The sequence below is a fragment of the Hetaerina americana genome, unplaced genomic scaffold (genome assembly GCF_022747635.1).
Source record: "Hetaerina americana unplaced genomic scaffold, ioHetAmer1.1.p SCAF_7, whole genome shotgun sequence".
Classification (NCBI taxonomy): Eukaryota; Metazoa; Arthropoda; class Insecta; order Odonata; family Calopterygidae; genus Hetaerina; species Hetaerina americana.
Genome location: NW_027287316.1, coordinates 83,484,971 through 83,501,317, shown reverse-complemented (window position 1 = coordinate 83,501,317; position 16,347 = coordinate 83,484,971). Strand labels below are relative to the sequence as shown.

Sequence of the window (16,347 nt, the reverse complement as noted above, 5' to 3'; positions counted from 1 at the left end):
GACAAACAGGGGTGGGGGATCTGGAATCACGACACCGTGAAGACAAAGGACGGCGAAGCAGGGAGAAGGAGTCGAAGGAGTCACGTGAAACGTTTACATTCCGTATATGTCACCGTCACAGCCGCAACGCGCTCGGCTTGGAGTGAGGGGTTTTTTTTAAACGGCGGAGGGGAGGAGTGGATCCCGAAGCGGGGACGAGATGAAGGGGCGAAAGCACGAGGGGAAAAACAAACGAGAACGGCGGATTTGGAAGGAAAAAAGTGAGGTACGCGATGCGAAGGCATGCGTCATGCGAGAGTCGTGCCAGTAAATCCGGACTCCCTCGACCAGCTGTTCTCATTCCAGCGCCCCTCAAACACACAGAGGGAACAACACATGCAACCCTTCGGCGAAAGTGGGTTGAGTCGGATAAGAGAAGTAAATAAAAAGGGACATAAAAATAAGAGGACGAAGGCCTCAAGGTCGGGGCGAAGTCGGGCGGCATCTGATATTATGAGGCAAGTTCATCGCGGGTCTCGGGAAAGGTCAGATGGAGCTGGCTGGGCTGGCCTTTTCGGCAATGAAATTTCACACGGAGTGCACACATCCTGAAACAAACTTGAAAGATTGGACTAGCACATGAGTCTCCCTAAGGACCTGATAAACACCCACGTGAAAAAATAACGCTAATTCGCAATTGACGGAATATTGACAACAGCTGGGTAGTTCATTAACGCAGTGGAGAGAGAAGTAATTAATCGACATTATTTATACTCCGCGCACATTCCAACAGAAAAATGAGTAATCTCATCCCCTGACTCTGGCTAATGAGCTCTCTGGCGCTGATGATAACCTTAGATGACGCTGATGAGCTGACCTCTTCGAAAATGGGAAACCTAACGTACCTGACAACGATAGAGACAATACGCACCAGTGAGCATCGCCGAATAAAAATATATAGTTTTGCGACTTGGTGCACAGCCGAAATAGCTCAGTTGGGAGAGCGTTAGACTGAAGATCTAAAGGTCCCTGGTTCAATCCCGGGTTTCGGCATTGTTTTTTATCATTCTTATTTTTAATACAAGGACGGGACGCGATTATCAAAACAGAACTATGGCGTAGAAATGAACTTGTGAATGTTTTTCAAATACTGCGATAAGTACGAGTATTTTGTTTTCCCGCATTCTACATTAAGATTCCACCAAAGGATTTCTAGCCTTAGAAATGATTTTGCTAAAGGAATTCTCCTTTTCGTTAATTCTCCCAAATTAGTTAAGGTTTAAATAATAGCTGTGTTTCCGTATCCTCTTACCATTTACTACGCATAATTAATTCCAAGCGTTTCGAACATTGATGTTAAAGTGACCAGGGGAGAGTGGTGTAGTTTTCTTAAAGTAAGTGGAAGAATGGAGTTTTGGACTATGTAAATTTCAAATGGATTTTTACAAGCAATTGATAAATTTTGCGAAAAACCTAAAACCATCTCGGCAACGGCAGGATCAAGTGTCAAAATGCGCCGACAACATGATCGCATTGTGCAAAATATCCTTCAGCTATATGAATTCATAGTTAATAAAAATATAATTAAGAAAATGCACAAACATAACATCGTAACTTATAGTTGTGAGAAATGAATTTCACGGCTGAATTGTGATGTTATGTAATTTAGATCGTCCTAAAGGTAAGAGACGAGTATCAGCCTTTCTATTACCATTATAACTATATCTGTTGATGGTTACACATTTAAAATTAGGGACGCCTCAACACAATAATCGCGCGTTGTTGGACTGCTTTCGTGCTGCATCCTGGGGTGCAATTGTTTGTTGGTTTGCGGTATGTGTGTTTGCATGAGTGTTGGATGAAGGGATTTTTGCATGAGTGTGTGCGCTGCTGTGGGGGTAATTTTCCGTGTTGTTGATTTTGCAAGTGGTATTGTTTCTATTTACGGGTGGTGACCTTACACCCCTCGCCACACGCCCTTGAGGCGGCTTGCGAGGTATTATGTAGATGTAGATGAATAATTAACTCAGAGTACTCCAAAATGAGCGTTTTCTCTATTTCGCAGAAGTTAAAATTCATCTTAGGAAAATCTAAGACATCGAAAACAAAATTGAACCAAAGGTTGAAAAGATAAATGTGGATAATTACAACCGTGAACGTACATTTAGAAGGGGTCTTATTTGTTGATAATTAACAAAAATGTTTCAACATTTTCTAGTTCTACAATTTACCCCGAATGGAAACACTAAATCTTCGTCAACACGTTGGAATGCATAATGGTTCCGATAATACGCCTCTTGTATGAAAAACATTCTGGCGGGTCCGACGCTACTCACTCGTCAGATGGGTAGGCGATCGAGAGGGCCCGGGGAAGAAGGGTCGAAGTGGGCCAAACGTGACGCCCATGGGCCCCCACGCGTGCGCCCATATCTCACTCCATAGGTCGGACCCGGAACCGAAAGACGGGGCGACGAAAGACGGGGGCAGGGCGAGTACACATGAGCGCTCGGGAGGAGAGAGGCGCCCTCCACCCCACGACGAAAACAAACAAAGGAGGGCGAGGTCGATCGTGTGACCCCGCTAATTTACGACAATTCTCGAAAACCCCAAAACTTACGGGTTAAGTCCACCGTTTCCGTCCTGGATCAAGTCCACTTCTCAGAGAAAGTCATGCCGGAAATGAACAGGATCCTTATTTTATAATTAATATGACAATACATTATTTTCCAACACACATTCGACTTCGTGAGCCATCAACAGATACTCATGTATCTACTGTGATCTTGTAGCCTCATGGACATCATCGTTAAAAATTTCATCTCTGTGCACGGATGTTATGCTGATCACAAAACTAGAGGATTCAAATTGCATTCCGCAACGGCCTGCGACTTATTCGCGGATTGGAACAGCTCCAAACACGCGTCAGTTCATACGTTATGACGGTTTGGTCTTGTTCAACGACGATTTAGAGCGAATGATTCTAGTTTCGAATTGCAACGGCAGGGGAAAGTTGAGAACAACCGGAAGATACTTCCTCATAAGGGGTCGTTTCTCACTCACAAAATACGCGACGACAACATACCGAAGTATCCATAACTAAGAAAATTCGGAATTCTCGGAAAATAAAATTACACGGCACGGAGTAATGGTGGTTTTGCACCATATATAGGGTGGGTTGAGTGTAACATGCACGTATAGATTGCATTGATCATGCCTAGGGATTTATTCCATCGTAAGAGGAAGCGTGGGAGGGGGGAAGTAGTTGTACTTCAAGAAAAATGTGAGGAAAGCGTTAGTGAAAACTTTGAAATGGAGTGTAGTTTTTTTGCGGATCGGAAACTTGGTCGTTGAGAAAAGGGTTAATGATACATTGAAGTTATTTGATATGCGAGTGTGGAGGAGGATGGAAAAGTGAAATAGATGGGAAGGCAAACAAATGAAAAGTGATAGTACACCGCACGAGAGACGCTTGTTGGTAGAAAATCCATTGGAGAGTCATTGGGCAGTTGAATACCGTGACAGGAGAGAATGCTGGGTAAGCGAGGCAGGGGGAGGAGTTAAGAATAAGGACGTTGGACGGAATGGCGGCGCGGAGAAGACATTCGGAATTGAAGTATGCTTTCGGAATAATGGTACACTGTAATATAGAGTTCCTGTGTTGCGATGGGTGACTTACAAATGATTGGTCTCTGTGTCCATCAAATACTTTCCCGAAAGACTATACTTCAGGGCCCGCCAACATCGCATGTCTTAAGACAATGAATCATTATTTGGATTTAAGCGCAGAGTGGGAACGGGTCCGTTAGAAAATGCTCCTCGTGAACTTCACGTAACGCGAGAGATGAAGAATGTTCATCTTTTTAAGTCGCAGTGGTCGTCTGATCACTGTCAAGTCAACGTGACATTTTCTGAAATTCTCAAATCGCGTGCGCGATTGAGGTCCGTACTTCAACGCAACGAGTGAACAAAAATGATCACACCCTCTTAAGCAGCGTAAATAAAGATAAGTCAATTCGCTCAACGGTGAACTTCTCATGCTGAGGGATTAAAGAAGCTCCCTGTTACCAAGAGTGCTTAGAAACAAACGGCGATCATACATTCGTAATTATTTTTAGCCCGCACTCATTTTAGCTTTGCGTGTATGCTGCTATCAGTAGTAGGAATACAAGGTAGATGATTACGACGTGGTGTCCTGATGAAGCAAGTGCTGAGAATTATCTCTTCAAGTGGACACCAACCCTGCATGTGAACGGCGATTAAGCAGAAAAGTGAAGTAGGTTTGTAAGAATCTAAAACCACCTATTAAAACTCGTATGAAAAAATTTATCTAACGAGTATTTTTTAAGACCAAACGGTCCTTACTTCTCGAATAGGCCTCGATTCAATCAATAGACGAAAGTTTTCTCATATCTTGAATGCGTCTCAGTGGATAAGACTCTCCGCGCGGCGTAGTAAATAATGTACATCTCTGCCGGACTAAACCTCTTCCTCGCGGACATCCGTCCACTTTCGAGTGATTCTCAAGCGACGAAGTGAGCGCGCGTGGATTTGGTCGGCGGCGGCGGATCCGGTCTGAGATAACGAACAGGAGCCGACGGGAACGGAGTGCGGTTTCGTCGGCATGGAGACATTAATGGACGATAAGGATCCTCTTCCCTCGATACGACTCCCCGGGCACACACTCGAGCTCGCTTCAGGGGAAATGGAATTCCACGCAGGGCTTGCTTAACTAAGGTGCCCCGCACCCGTCAAAGGTGATTTCTGTTAACCCAGCACGAGGTCAGGGGTCGACAGCATTTCCCTTAATTTAGCAATATCCCCCCCCTCACCCACTCTCGCCTCCCTGTCTCGGTGAGGATTCTGGGAAGACGGGACACCCCAATTTGGCAACAACGCTCGCGAAAAAGTTTTGGCTAGACAGGGCAGCACCACTGGTTACGTTACACTACGTGTGTTTTCATATTTTATTTAATATTTCAGTAACCTGCAAGCCAGCGCTAGGGTATGTGGCAGGGGATGAATACACACCAGACTGATTTTGACCCGAATATTTTTACTCCTACAACCATCGGACAATGTTATTCTGATCCCTTGTTGTTCGTGGAAAAAATTACATCCTTAATCTATTCAAATGAAATTACTGACTTTGTATTTGGGATTACTTTATTTGTAATGTATTTAATTATATTAGAAATTAACTTTGGAATTACAAAGTCAATAGTTTCATCAGAATATGTTATGTAAATTCCATAGGGTTACGCCGGAGACAACAAATTATATTAAATCTAACTGTTCTGCACTTAATCTCTCTAATTTTGTTGACATGATCTTTCCTATCGTAGTACGATGGGGGTAATTTTGCATTTTCAACACCATCACTGCTAAAATGAAGTAAACTACTAGGTGAGCAGTAATGAAATGGGAAAATCTAACGAGTGAAAAGGGGGACGTGACATTTCGCACCTGCAAGGTCACATTTGAAGTTTCAAAATGCGTCAGGAAAACATTTGCATTACCGTGAAGAAATGTTCACAAAGGGGAGGGAGTTGTTGGTAAGGTTGGATACGAAAAGAAAAACGAAAGCTTAGATATGGAGCGTCGTCCGGCACGAAAATCGTGGCCCCGTGAATGAACCCGTTCCTCGCAAAGCTAAGAGTCGATTCACTAGCATCCTGGAAACTCTCGAACGTCGTCATAATCGACTTTAAAACAGGCAAACTGCGTCATGCAGGTCAGCAACAGGTGCTGCGTCATTTGTTGACATCAACGGACACGAGATGACTTCTAGGTTGAAGAATCGCAGTCCCATTTATGCACAATTGAGGCGATGGGGGAGAGACTCGGGCGAGACGCTCCTCCCGCCCCCTCCGCAAGCATTCGAAATTGTGATGAAGCCCCTGATGGAAGCGGCAACTGCGGACCCTGATCGGCAGTGCGGCAAACCGCAGACTCCCCTCACATTCGAATGGGATCTCGCGTCGGTGACGACCACAAGGCGCCTGGCGACACCTCTCTCACACCAGACCAGATAGAGATTTCAGACGTCATTTTTTCCACCAACGATATGGGATCAGAGCAACATCGTCCGACCCCGGTAGAGGTCATCATATTCGGGTAAATATTAAGTCTCGTGTGCATTCACCCCCTGCCACACACCAAAGCGGTGGCTTGCAGGATACTGATATATCTTTTAAAATATGTGAAATATCACATCCGACAGACACACAAGGCCCGAGGGCACTTCCGACCGCGCGCTTTCTTCTCCACGATTTGACCGTGATTTGCGTCACGCAATTGATGTTGGTATGCGAGAAACACTAACTGTCGATCTGATAAGACGACACAACACGCGTATTCGGTCAGTGCTGGGAGAAAAAGAAAAAGAGAGTGGGGGGGGGGGAGATTGATTGATTGGAGGAAATCGGTCGGAGTGGAAGGAGAAACAGTCTTGTGAGCGCAAATAATCGGTCGCTGTGGAGGAAAAGATGAGTTTGAGGGCTACGGGAGAAGGCGGTTAAGGAGAGGGGGAAATAAATGTGCTTGTTGGCGGAAGGTCAACACCTCGAAATAAAACTGTAGTAATGGTCTGTCAGAGAAACAAAGCAATGCGGTTCGGAAGACATAGGAAGGCTTGGTTAAACACAATAAACTAGCCAAGGCGCAAAACGTATTTGGACGGCGTTCTGGAGGGAAGTGGACGAATGGACATTCGGAGAGGGACAGCGCTGGCGAAGCAAAATTTCCAAGGGATGTGGAGTTGATGACCTGTTCGCTGAGAGAACACGTAAATAAATGGTTAGCAAAGACTTCAATGCAGGCAGTAGAGCTATGTGGATTCGAAACCAAGCCTTCTTGTAGAGGAGCTAGATTTGTAAAACGTAAGTAGCGTGTCCAAAATACTAGAGCAGCACTGAATATCACCCACGGAGCGAATGTTAAATACAGATAAAATCTCTTGCATAAATTGGAAGGACGTCTCTTTAGCAGCGATATTGAAAATGCATTATTACCCCCATCGCACTACGGTAGGAGAGGTCACGCCAATAAAATAAAAGAGATCGAGGGTAAAACAGATATATTTATGCTGTCATTTATTCCACAAACGATAAGGGATCAGAATAATATTACCCGACTGCGGTAGCGTCATATTCGGGTCAAAATTAGACTGGCGTGCATTCACCCCCTGCCACGCATCCTAACGGCGGCTTGGAGGGTACTAGAAAATATTGAATACTAAAAATAGGATGAAGGATACGAGTATTGAGAGACAGAGAGAGAGATGAACGCTTGAAGTAAGTTGGACGGAGATGAAGATTAACGGTGGAGTTTTAAATGCTGAGGGAGAAGGGAGGAGGACATATTGAGAGGTGGCGGAGGTGTGTTTCGCCACCATGCGGAAGGGAGGGTGTTCTAGATAATTGGGAAGAGAAGTGAAAGGAAGGGAAGGAGGCCGGGAGATCCATTACGCCCGTCTCGATAAAAACAGAGAGACGACCAAAGTGCAGGGAAGGCTATACGATCATCTGCAATGGGTGACATAATTCAATACTATTTTACATTATACGATGAGCAATTGTTCTTAATGTTATCTTACAAACGGGCATTAGGTTAAATAGGGCGAATCTGCCATTATTGGCTGCGAAAGCGATCCACTTGCTTTTCTACTTTAAAAACAAAACAAAATGAATGAGAAGGTGCGGATTAGATTGAACCAATTAAACCATTGCGTTCCGTTCTTCTTGCATGAAGCTTTTACAAAAAGATGGGAAATTATGCCAAAAGAACTTTAGTGGAGATATAAACAAATGAATCCCCAATGAAAACTTTCCTATGGCACGCAGTTTTTTTTACGGCTCCGAAACTCGTTTAGGCGAGAGGAAAAGCGTAGATTGTGGAGGAGGCTTTTGGGATGTGGATTCGGAGGAGAACGGTGCAACAATCGGAAAGGAGAAGAAATGGAGAAGTGTGAACATGTACAAGGGAGCTGTATGGTGGAGGGGAACATGAGGTTGCTGGGAATAACCTATAGGTAGCAGCAGTGGATGCGGGGCGCTTTGATCGGTGATGGGATGTGGAAGACTGATTCACTTCGGAGGGAAGAACGTTTGGCGGGCGAAGTAGGGGGAGGAAAATAAAATAGGCTTTTTGGAAGGAATTTATTTATTTATGCACCCTGCAAGCCACCGCGCCAGGGTGCGTTAAGGGGTGAATACACATCAGAATAATTTTGACCGGAATATGACCCTACCGCGGTCGAGCAATGTTATCCTGATACCTTATCGTTCGTGGAAAAAATGACAGCTTAAATCTATCTGTTCTACACTATAACCCATTAATTGTATTGACATGATCTCTCCTAACGCAGTACGATGGGAGTAATAATACATTTTCAACATCACTGCTAAAGAGACGTTCTTCTATTTTACGCAAGAGCTTCAATCTGTAATTAAACCTTCGCACCATTGAGTGATTCCCAGTCTAGCTGTCCTAATATGTTGGATTCGCTACCAAGTTTCTCAAAACAATGTAGACTCCTCTGAAATACAGGCGATCCAATTCGGCAATCAATCCAAGTTCATGAGGATCCCATGTACTTGCAGTATATTCTAAATGAGGTCTAACCAGCGACAGATATCTGACCTTTGACCTTCTCTTTGACCATTTCATCACATTTACCCAGTACTCTTCTAATAAATCCTAATATTTTGTTAGCTTGTCCACATATTCTCCGCATGTGTTTCACCCAGGAGTGATCGTGAGTGAGGCCAACGCCTAATTACCTAATCGAGTCTACACATTCTATTTCGGTGTTCCCGATGCACTAGGCGTTCGGGTGGGAATTGCTCCTTTTCCAAAAATTCATCACTACGCACTATTCCAAGTTTAATTCTAATTGTCAAATGTCCCACCAGCGTTGTACAGCATTAAGGTCATCTGATAAAGCTGTAGTGTCCTCAGGATCTGAATTAAATTCAATCTGAATGAAGGCCGGAATGAAGGGAGGTAAGAGAGGGGTTAAAGAATTATGGCGTGCAGTGTTGGAAGGTGTCATGATGGGTCGCGTTCGGCGGGGCTCAGAAAGGTGGCGGTGGTGGCTAGGCAGTGAATCAATCTACAAGAGACGTTAAACGGTGAGCTACCCTAAATAATAACAGTAAACTTAGCAAACCTCTCGAGTACAGTTTGGTTTTTCACGTACTTCACGCCTCCGATGACCAGGCGGGACAAGGACGGCAGGCAGCACCTATAGGTCACGGGTGCGGAGGAGAGCGAGAGAACGGTGCCTGCCCACGCTCACGACAGCGCCGATACCTCTTCCCCATTGACCTCTCCCATCACCCTCTCTCTCCCTCCCAAACCAATGAGCGCTCTCGCATCCACCATCTTGGTGCACACCCTCGAAAATGCCGCGGGGCGAGAGAGGGGAACTTCCCACGGATCACGAAGACGCAGCCCGACCTTTCACCGAACGAAACACATCCTTCCCGATCGCCCCTTCCCTCTCTCTCCCTTCGGCGGGAGAGATATCTCAAGCGGCCCTCTCCGCATTTCTCGATTCGGGTTCTTTCGCATTTCCACCGTTTTACCATAACAGCATTTGCGTACTTGACAAGAGGGATGTCGGCAAGTCCGTGGTGGAAGGGAGAATGTTGGGTAAGCGGGGATTTCATGTATGAAGGTACGCAGAAGTTGTGTAGGACTGAAGAAGGTGGTATAATGTAGGGTTTACAAGAGGAAGTTAGCGGCAAATCACGTAAAGGGCAAGTATTAAAATTTCCAACGGTGTAATCTACTGGTTAAGAAGGTTATTAGATGAGCACCAGCAACGATTTCCTTGCCTCTCCTGACAAAACACAAAATCCCGCATCCTAATCTACATCAGGTCCCTCTTCACCTCTTGAGTACTCTCCTTCCTCCCTTCATCCCGTCCAACATCCCTATCCTGTTCCTGCCCTTTCCTCGTTTGCCGAACATTCTCCATCCCTCTATCACAGTCTTCAACATCCCTCTGCCAATCAATATGCTCTGCATCCATCTTTTCCGTCCCCTTTGAATTTCTCCCAACAATCTTCAGGCACAACCGCCTTGGTGTGAATACAGGTGGCGAACTTATTCCTTATGGTCACCGCTGTTGCACATGAGAAACCACATTATCCAACGATCAGTAATTACGTAAATGACATTTCGGTCGCTTCATGTCACAACTACCGACTGATTTCTTCCGGAAGTTAATTCATTCAAAGCACTCATCAATTCAAAGCAAGTGTTGGGCGGATCCGAACGACTACTATCTTCTCTGAATCGGGAACACTCCCTCCCGTTCGCCCTGCATCATTCCCTTCTTCGACTCTTCCCAACTTCCACCGGGCCTTATTTTACTTTCGGAAATCGGATTCAGTCGGTCTCCAGGGTATCCCTTACAGAACATATAGATCAATAAGATCTGGGTGCAATTGGTCCATTATTTTCCCGTGTGCGGTTGTCAAACATAGCCTGTTCCTTAGCCAAGCGCAATAAGGTGTGATTTTTTTGACATTATAGAGGCCACTCCCGCCACCTACCCGCCGATCACTTGGCGTTAACGCGGAGATCCGCGGGGCCGTTACACATACGAGAACGTACGAGTCATGGGCGATTCCAGGAAATGTTCGATGGAAAACGTTTTTTGATAAGCCCACGTTTTCAACGCACATTTCCGAGAGTGCATGGTAATATCTGCACGATAACAATATTAACTTAAAACATTAAACACTTTTGTGCCAAAAAAATGACAGTTTGCAGTTCCTGGTCCGTATAACTGGAAGAGGTCAAAGCCAAAATTCATGAAATCCTCGGGTTCATGTTCACGTCTATGAATCAATAGCCCCACAAGTATCCTATCTTCGAAATTTAAAATTCAGCGAGCGAATGCATTAGAGACATAATTGTGCCAGTGTCATTTATAATATTACATAAGATTTCTGATGATTTCCCTCGTGTGTATGACTGCACGGTGCGCCGAGGAGGAATAAAACGCGGCCCTCGCACACTCCGTCACGCCCCGGGGGCCTCTGTGATGCGTGCATCGGCGACAGAGATCAGAAACCGGTGTGCCGTGGACCACCATTCCCCGAGCTCTTCTTGGGAAGAGGAGGATCTTTTCATTCTCCCAAATATAATGACCGAGCCATCCTTTTATTGTCCGGAAATCGGCGATACTGTTTAACTTTTTGGCGAAACACAGCAATCGCACGGGGATGACCCCTCCCACATCATTTGACGAAAGTGCCAAGCAATTCCCTGATGGGAGGGGAAATGGAGAGAAAGGAAGGGGTGATGGAATTAATCTGACCCGGATGTTGAATATTCGTCGGATCGAATCGCGTAGGCTCTCCGGTAAAAAAATAGCAATCAAAACCTTTCGCGAGGAACGAAATGATAGGTTTCTCGCTTCTGGAGCCGAAATGTTTGATTTCCTCGAACGAGAGAGGTTTATTGGAAAGTCGGTTCGCGTTTCGGAAATGGCTTTTGACGTTATCACGTATCTGAACGCGGAAGGAACTACTAAACCACGAAAGAAGGGTTATCTAATATGAATTTCATTTGGTTCAAACATGCCAATAGAAACTGAATGCAATATTCAGACAGCGTTACGAGAAAAATACAGTTAACTTTCCGACATTTTCAGTTAGAAATTACATTTCTCGCCATAATGGACTATGCCCTACAACTTAAACGTTGCGGAAGGTGTTGTGAGCTCTGACCTGTGCCGGCGAGAGCAATGATAATTGCTCCAGGTAGGGTCACCCATAGGTCGAAGGTTAAGAGGCAGACGAAAGTTAGTCCACGCAGCGTCTGCTCCTCTACTGAGGCTATTGCAAAGGCGTCTGACCCCAGTGGGGCGGCCGGGTGTGTCGTGGCCGGGGAAGTTAGAGAAAAGGCTTCCGCGGCATGCATCGCACGAAATCAAAGATCAAAGAAAAATCGGCAGCACAGAAGACACAGAAGAGGACTGAGACAGTTACAATAGGGGCTTGGAATTCCAGGACAAATAGTGAGGGAAATAGTAGATATGAAGTGAGAGATGGAGAGAGGAAATACAGATTACTGTTTGAGGAGCCTGCAGGGAGGGATGGAGTGCAGTGGAGGGGAAGCTATAGAGGGGTGCCAATAACACTGAATAGAAAGGTACGAAGAAGCGTAGTTGACATAAAGTAAGCAAGTGATAGAATGCCATAAGCAGAAGTGAAAGCTGTACCAATGAACTTGACCATAGAAACAGGTCTATACGCCATCGAGCATATCAAAGGGGGGAAGAATTTGACAGGGTATAATCACTAATGTTAAGAGGACATAATGGCGGGTGTTGCCGGGAGGGAATATTTGAAAGTGATGCGGGATTGGGATGTAATGGTAGACAAAGGAATAGGGGGAAGGAATGATGGAGAGGTAGGGAACAACAGTTTAGGAACAAGGAATGACCGTTGGCAAGAAAGTAATAGTTTTGCAGAAGATAGGCTTCACAATAACAAACACTTAGTTTAGACATTAAAAGAGGCTGAAGTATGCACAAAAAATGCTGCGAGTATCAGAAAGGTATCAGTTAGGCTCTGTTATAATCAGGCACAGGTTTAGAAAAAGCATTATTAATTTAGTTTCCCAAGTTCAGATGTGGATTCAGATCATAATTTAATAATTACGAAGATAAGCATCCTACTGAAATAGATAAATAAAAGAGGTAAGAAGGCTTGGAGAGTGAAACTGGAAGAATTAACAGGAACAAAAAGAGAGTAGTAACAAAAGGGTTAAGAGAAATATGGATCGAGGACGGGGAGCTGGAAACTATAGTGGAAAAATGGAAACACACAAAAAATGGGATATTAAGAGCTGCAAATGAAACTACATGAACACTACATTTATACCAAAAAGACAGGAAACCATGGATTATGGACAAGATGTGTAAGAAGTTAGACAAGAGATGGAAAAGGAAGAACCAAACAACAGAATTATGTAAGGGAAAAAACAAAATTGAATAATAACTCGCTTGGATGATTTCATCTGATCAGAGTGAGTTAGTCAGTGTCAGTGAAAGGCTACATCACGTGAAGACTAGATAAGAACACGTTTGATTTCGCACCCAGCTTAAGTAGTTGTCGGGATCATCAACAAGAGGATGGAGAGGAGAGCAAATAATTAGGCTGTTAAAGAATAATGAACTTGAGCTCGGAAAGTGGCGAGGGACGTGCAATGCCATTGCAGTAATGAGAACACCGATTGAGAGGAATATAGAATACAATCAAGATTTATTTGCTCGTTTGTTAGATTAGAGAGGGATCCTGATAAGCAAATTGGGAGAATCAATAAAAATGTAGTTCAGAAACAGGAATAGATTGGAGGGAAAGGAGGCTAATCCGCAACCTGTACATGTCTCAGACTGCTCAGGTGCAACGGAGAGTCCGGATGGGCAGTGTTAGGAAGGGGTGTAAGGCAGGGGTGTCCATTATCACCGTTGCTGTTCAGCATAACATGGGAAGAACTAGAGGTAAGAATGAAAGAAGGTGGGGAATTCACGACATCTGTTAAGTTTTCAGGTCATCAAGCTTTAGTTTGCCAATCAGCAAAGCGTTTGCCTGCATTGGTGCGCACATTGGAAGGGCAACGCGATTGGTATGAGATGAGAATAAATGCAAAGAAAACAAAGCCAATCAGGTTTTTAAGAAAGAGGACTGCCGAGTCAAAGTTTTGGTTTTGCACGGCACAGAAACATGGTCCCTGAAGCAGGATGATAGGCAGAGATTGGATGGAGGCTTTTAAAAAGTGGGCGTGGAGAAGGATGGAGAAGGTGGAGAGAAAGAAGATCAAATGAGGAAGTACGAGGCATGGCGGAGGAAGAGAGCGGCGGCAGAGCATGTCCATTGGCAATGACTGTGACAAGAGGGGAAGACGTCAGGCGGGCAAGGAAGGAGGGGGAATAGGATGGACATGTTGGAGAGAATTAAGAGGCTGATTATACTGCTGTATACTCTGTGCCCATCCAAAACATAGCTCAACCGGGATAAGACCAATAATGATTACAAATGGCTAACAAATCAACATAAGTTTAAAGAAAAACAACTGGATTATCTTGACGGGGAACAATTGATTCCCTTATAAAATTTACAAGATGCTTATAACCTCTTTTAAGTTGTAAATCCCAATACATGAGTTCCACAGAGTTAGCAAAACTGGACAGAGGGAAAAAGTTTCTTGTAAAAATAAGTACTACTGTGTCCCAGGTTCCATGTCTGAAAAAGCATCAATTCAGGGTCAGGCGAGAACAGAGGAGTCAAGGGGAATATGGAGGAACTATGGGTTGAAGAAAAGATTAACATTCCAAAATCCCTGAGGCAACAACTTTTAAATTGAATTGCAATTGACGTGCGTTAATTTAATCTATATGAGTCCTGTCCCCAAATTTAATCGGGAAAAAAGAGAACAGCAAGGATGTGAAGTTGAAACAAGTTGAGGGGAGCTGAAGGGAAGCGGGTGAAGAAGAAAGGATATATACTGACTACACTCTATCAGTGCATTTCAGACCGCAGTTTGTCAAAAGCAAAAAGGTCAATGCCTCCATAAGGAAAGCCAGGATGAATTTGCCCATCATGTTGTGAGTGCCACTTTGTTGGGCTTTGCCTTCAAATTTCTCATGGCTTTCAAATTTTATTTAGCTTTCGCTTGACTTAGTTTATTTTAAATATCAATATGAGGATTTTACTTTGGATTGCAGTAAAAAAAAGACCAATCTCATGCAACTCCTGGGCATCCTTCTTCTCAGAACGATAATGAAGGCCAAAGGGAGTGAAATCATGTGTTTAATCCCAGATTTTCTTTTAGGTTCAATCTTCAATTTTCATGTGGCTATGAACATTTGTTTTGTTGTTATACAGTAGCACAGGGTACGATTTTAAACATCAATATATGCAGATTTTACCTTTGTCCGTGTCAGTTGAATCGCTATGTCTCGTAGACATTCCTATTTTCAGAAAGTAAAGACCCTAGAATTTTCCATGGTGTCTTGATTTTCATACTGCTTGACAGTGCTGTGGAACAGAACACTAGGCTTGTGACTCGGGGCACTTCGGTTTCATCCCAATAGCCTTCCTTGGGTGCAGAACACCCCATGCAGTTGGTCCTGCTGAATGGAATGCTAGGGTCTGGCCAAGGGAATCATTTCACAGAAATTGTAATGAGGGAGGAGGAAAAGCCATGAGGACTAGAAAGGAAGAACTTTGCAGCTTCAGAAACCCATATAATATTTCAATTCTAAAGCGCCACAGACTAATTCTTCTCTAAGTTTTTCCCTGAAACAAACAGGGACAAACTCCATTCCCTAGTCTTTACTCCCTTAAGTTTGCAGGAGAAAACGAACCAGATACCGAGTTGATTCTTCCAACCATCAACCAATTTCTCATTTCATTGGCCAAGAGTGTCATAGTGCCTCAAAACATGCAGAGATAATGTCAATTGGAAAACAGCTATGGACATTACTCACTGGCAGCATATTCTCAGGACGACAGAGACGCAGGAATTATTTTGGTGATTAAAGTGGGACTCTTTGAAAACGCCACTGGGTGTCGTGGCCCTTGAGCAATCAGCGACAGTGAGGGACATTTAGTATTTATAAATATCTGAAGGCCACAGGCGACTCAAGGACAAAACTCTCACAGAAGTTATTAAAGGATTACTTACACAAGAAATCTGCAAGATCAAGGCATGTTCACTACACCACGTTCATTTTTACTTTTTGCCATTTTATGCAAATCAGTTCTTTATATTTACACACTCTTCAAATCTTTATCTCACCTCAATACCTCACGCTGGCTTGCATTCTTGGAAGCATCTAATCTCACCACCCCATCCCCATCATTCCCTCATATCATCCACTTAAATGACACGCTCCATTTCTATTCCTCCTCTCCTCATTCGCCACCTCAAAAGTTGATTTGCAATCACCTCAAATGCAATCACTAATTGTTCAATACAGGGATTTAGTTTAGAACGTGTAACATATGCATATTTGGTGCATTTAATAAGTATTCCAAAAATATGTTTGTAAGAATGTCAGCATTTTCCATCTCTCCCTGGCTTCTGTTCATTAAATCGTAAGACTTACCTGAAAGCAATATTATTTGCCTGGCATAATTTCCCTGTCATGCGAGGGGTACAAACATCTCCAACACCGAGGAAACTAATCGTTCCAAAATTAGATAGGAATAAGAGCAAAATAATCCTCTTGGCTCAATTTTATCTGCTTCCTTTGCTTCGAATGGCTAACAACTAAATGGTATTTAAGGATGAACTCATGCATTGGGAAGTTCACTCCCTATCCACTTGTCTGATTGGTCATCA

The 16,347-nt window shown here is 44.0% G+C and overlaps 1 non-coding gene across 1 annotated transcript; it reads left to right on the top strand.

Annotated features, from left to right (window-relative positions):
* The first annotated feature begins 959 nt into the window (after positions 1–959).
* Positions 960–1,032, top strand: TRNAF-GAA (transfer RNA phenylalanine (anticodon GAA)). The gene has a single exon. It is a non-coding gene; the product is annotated as a tRNA-Phe (tRNA).
* Positions 1,033–16,347: the final 15,315 nt, after the last annotated feature.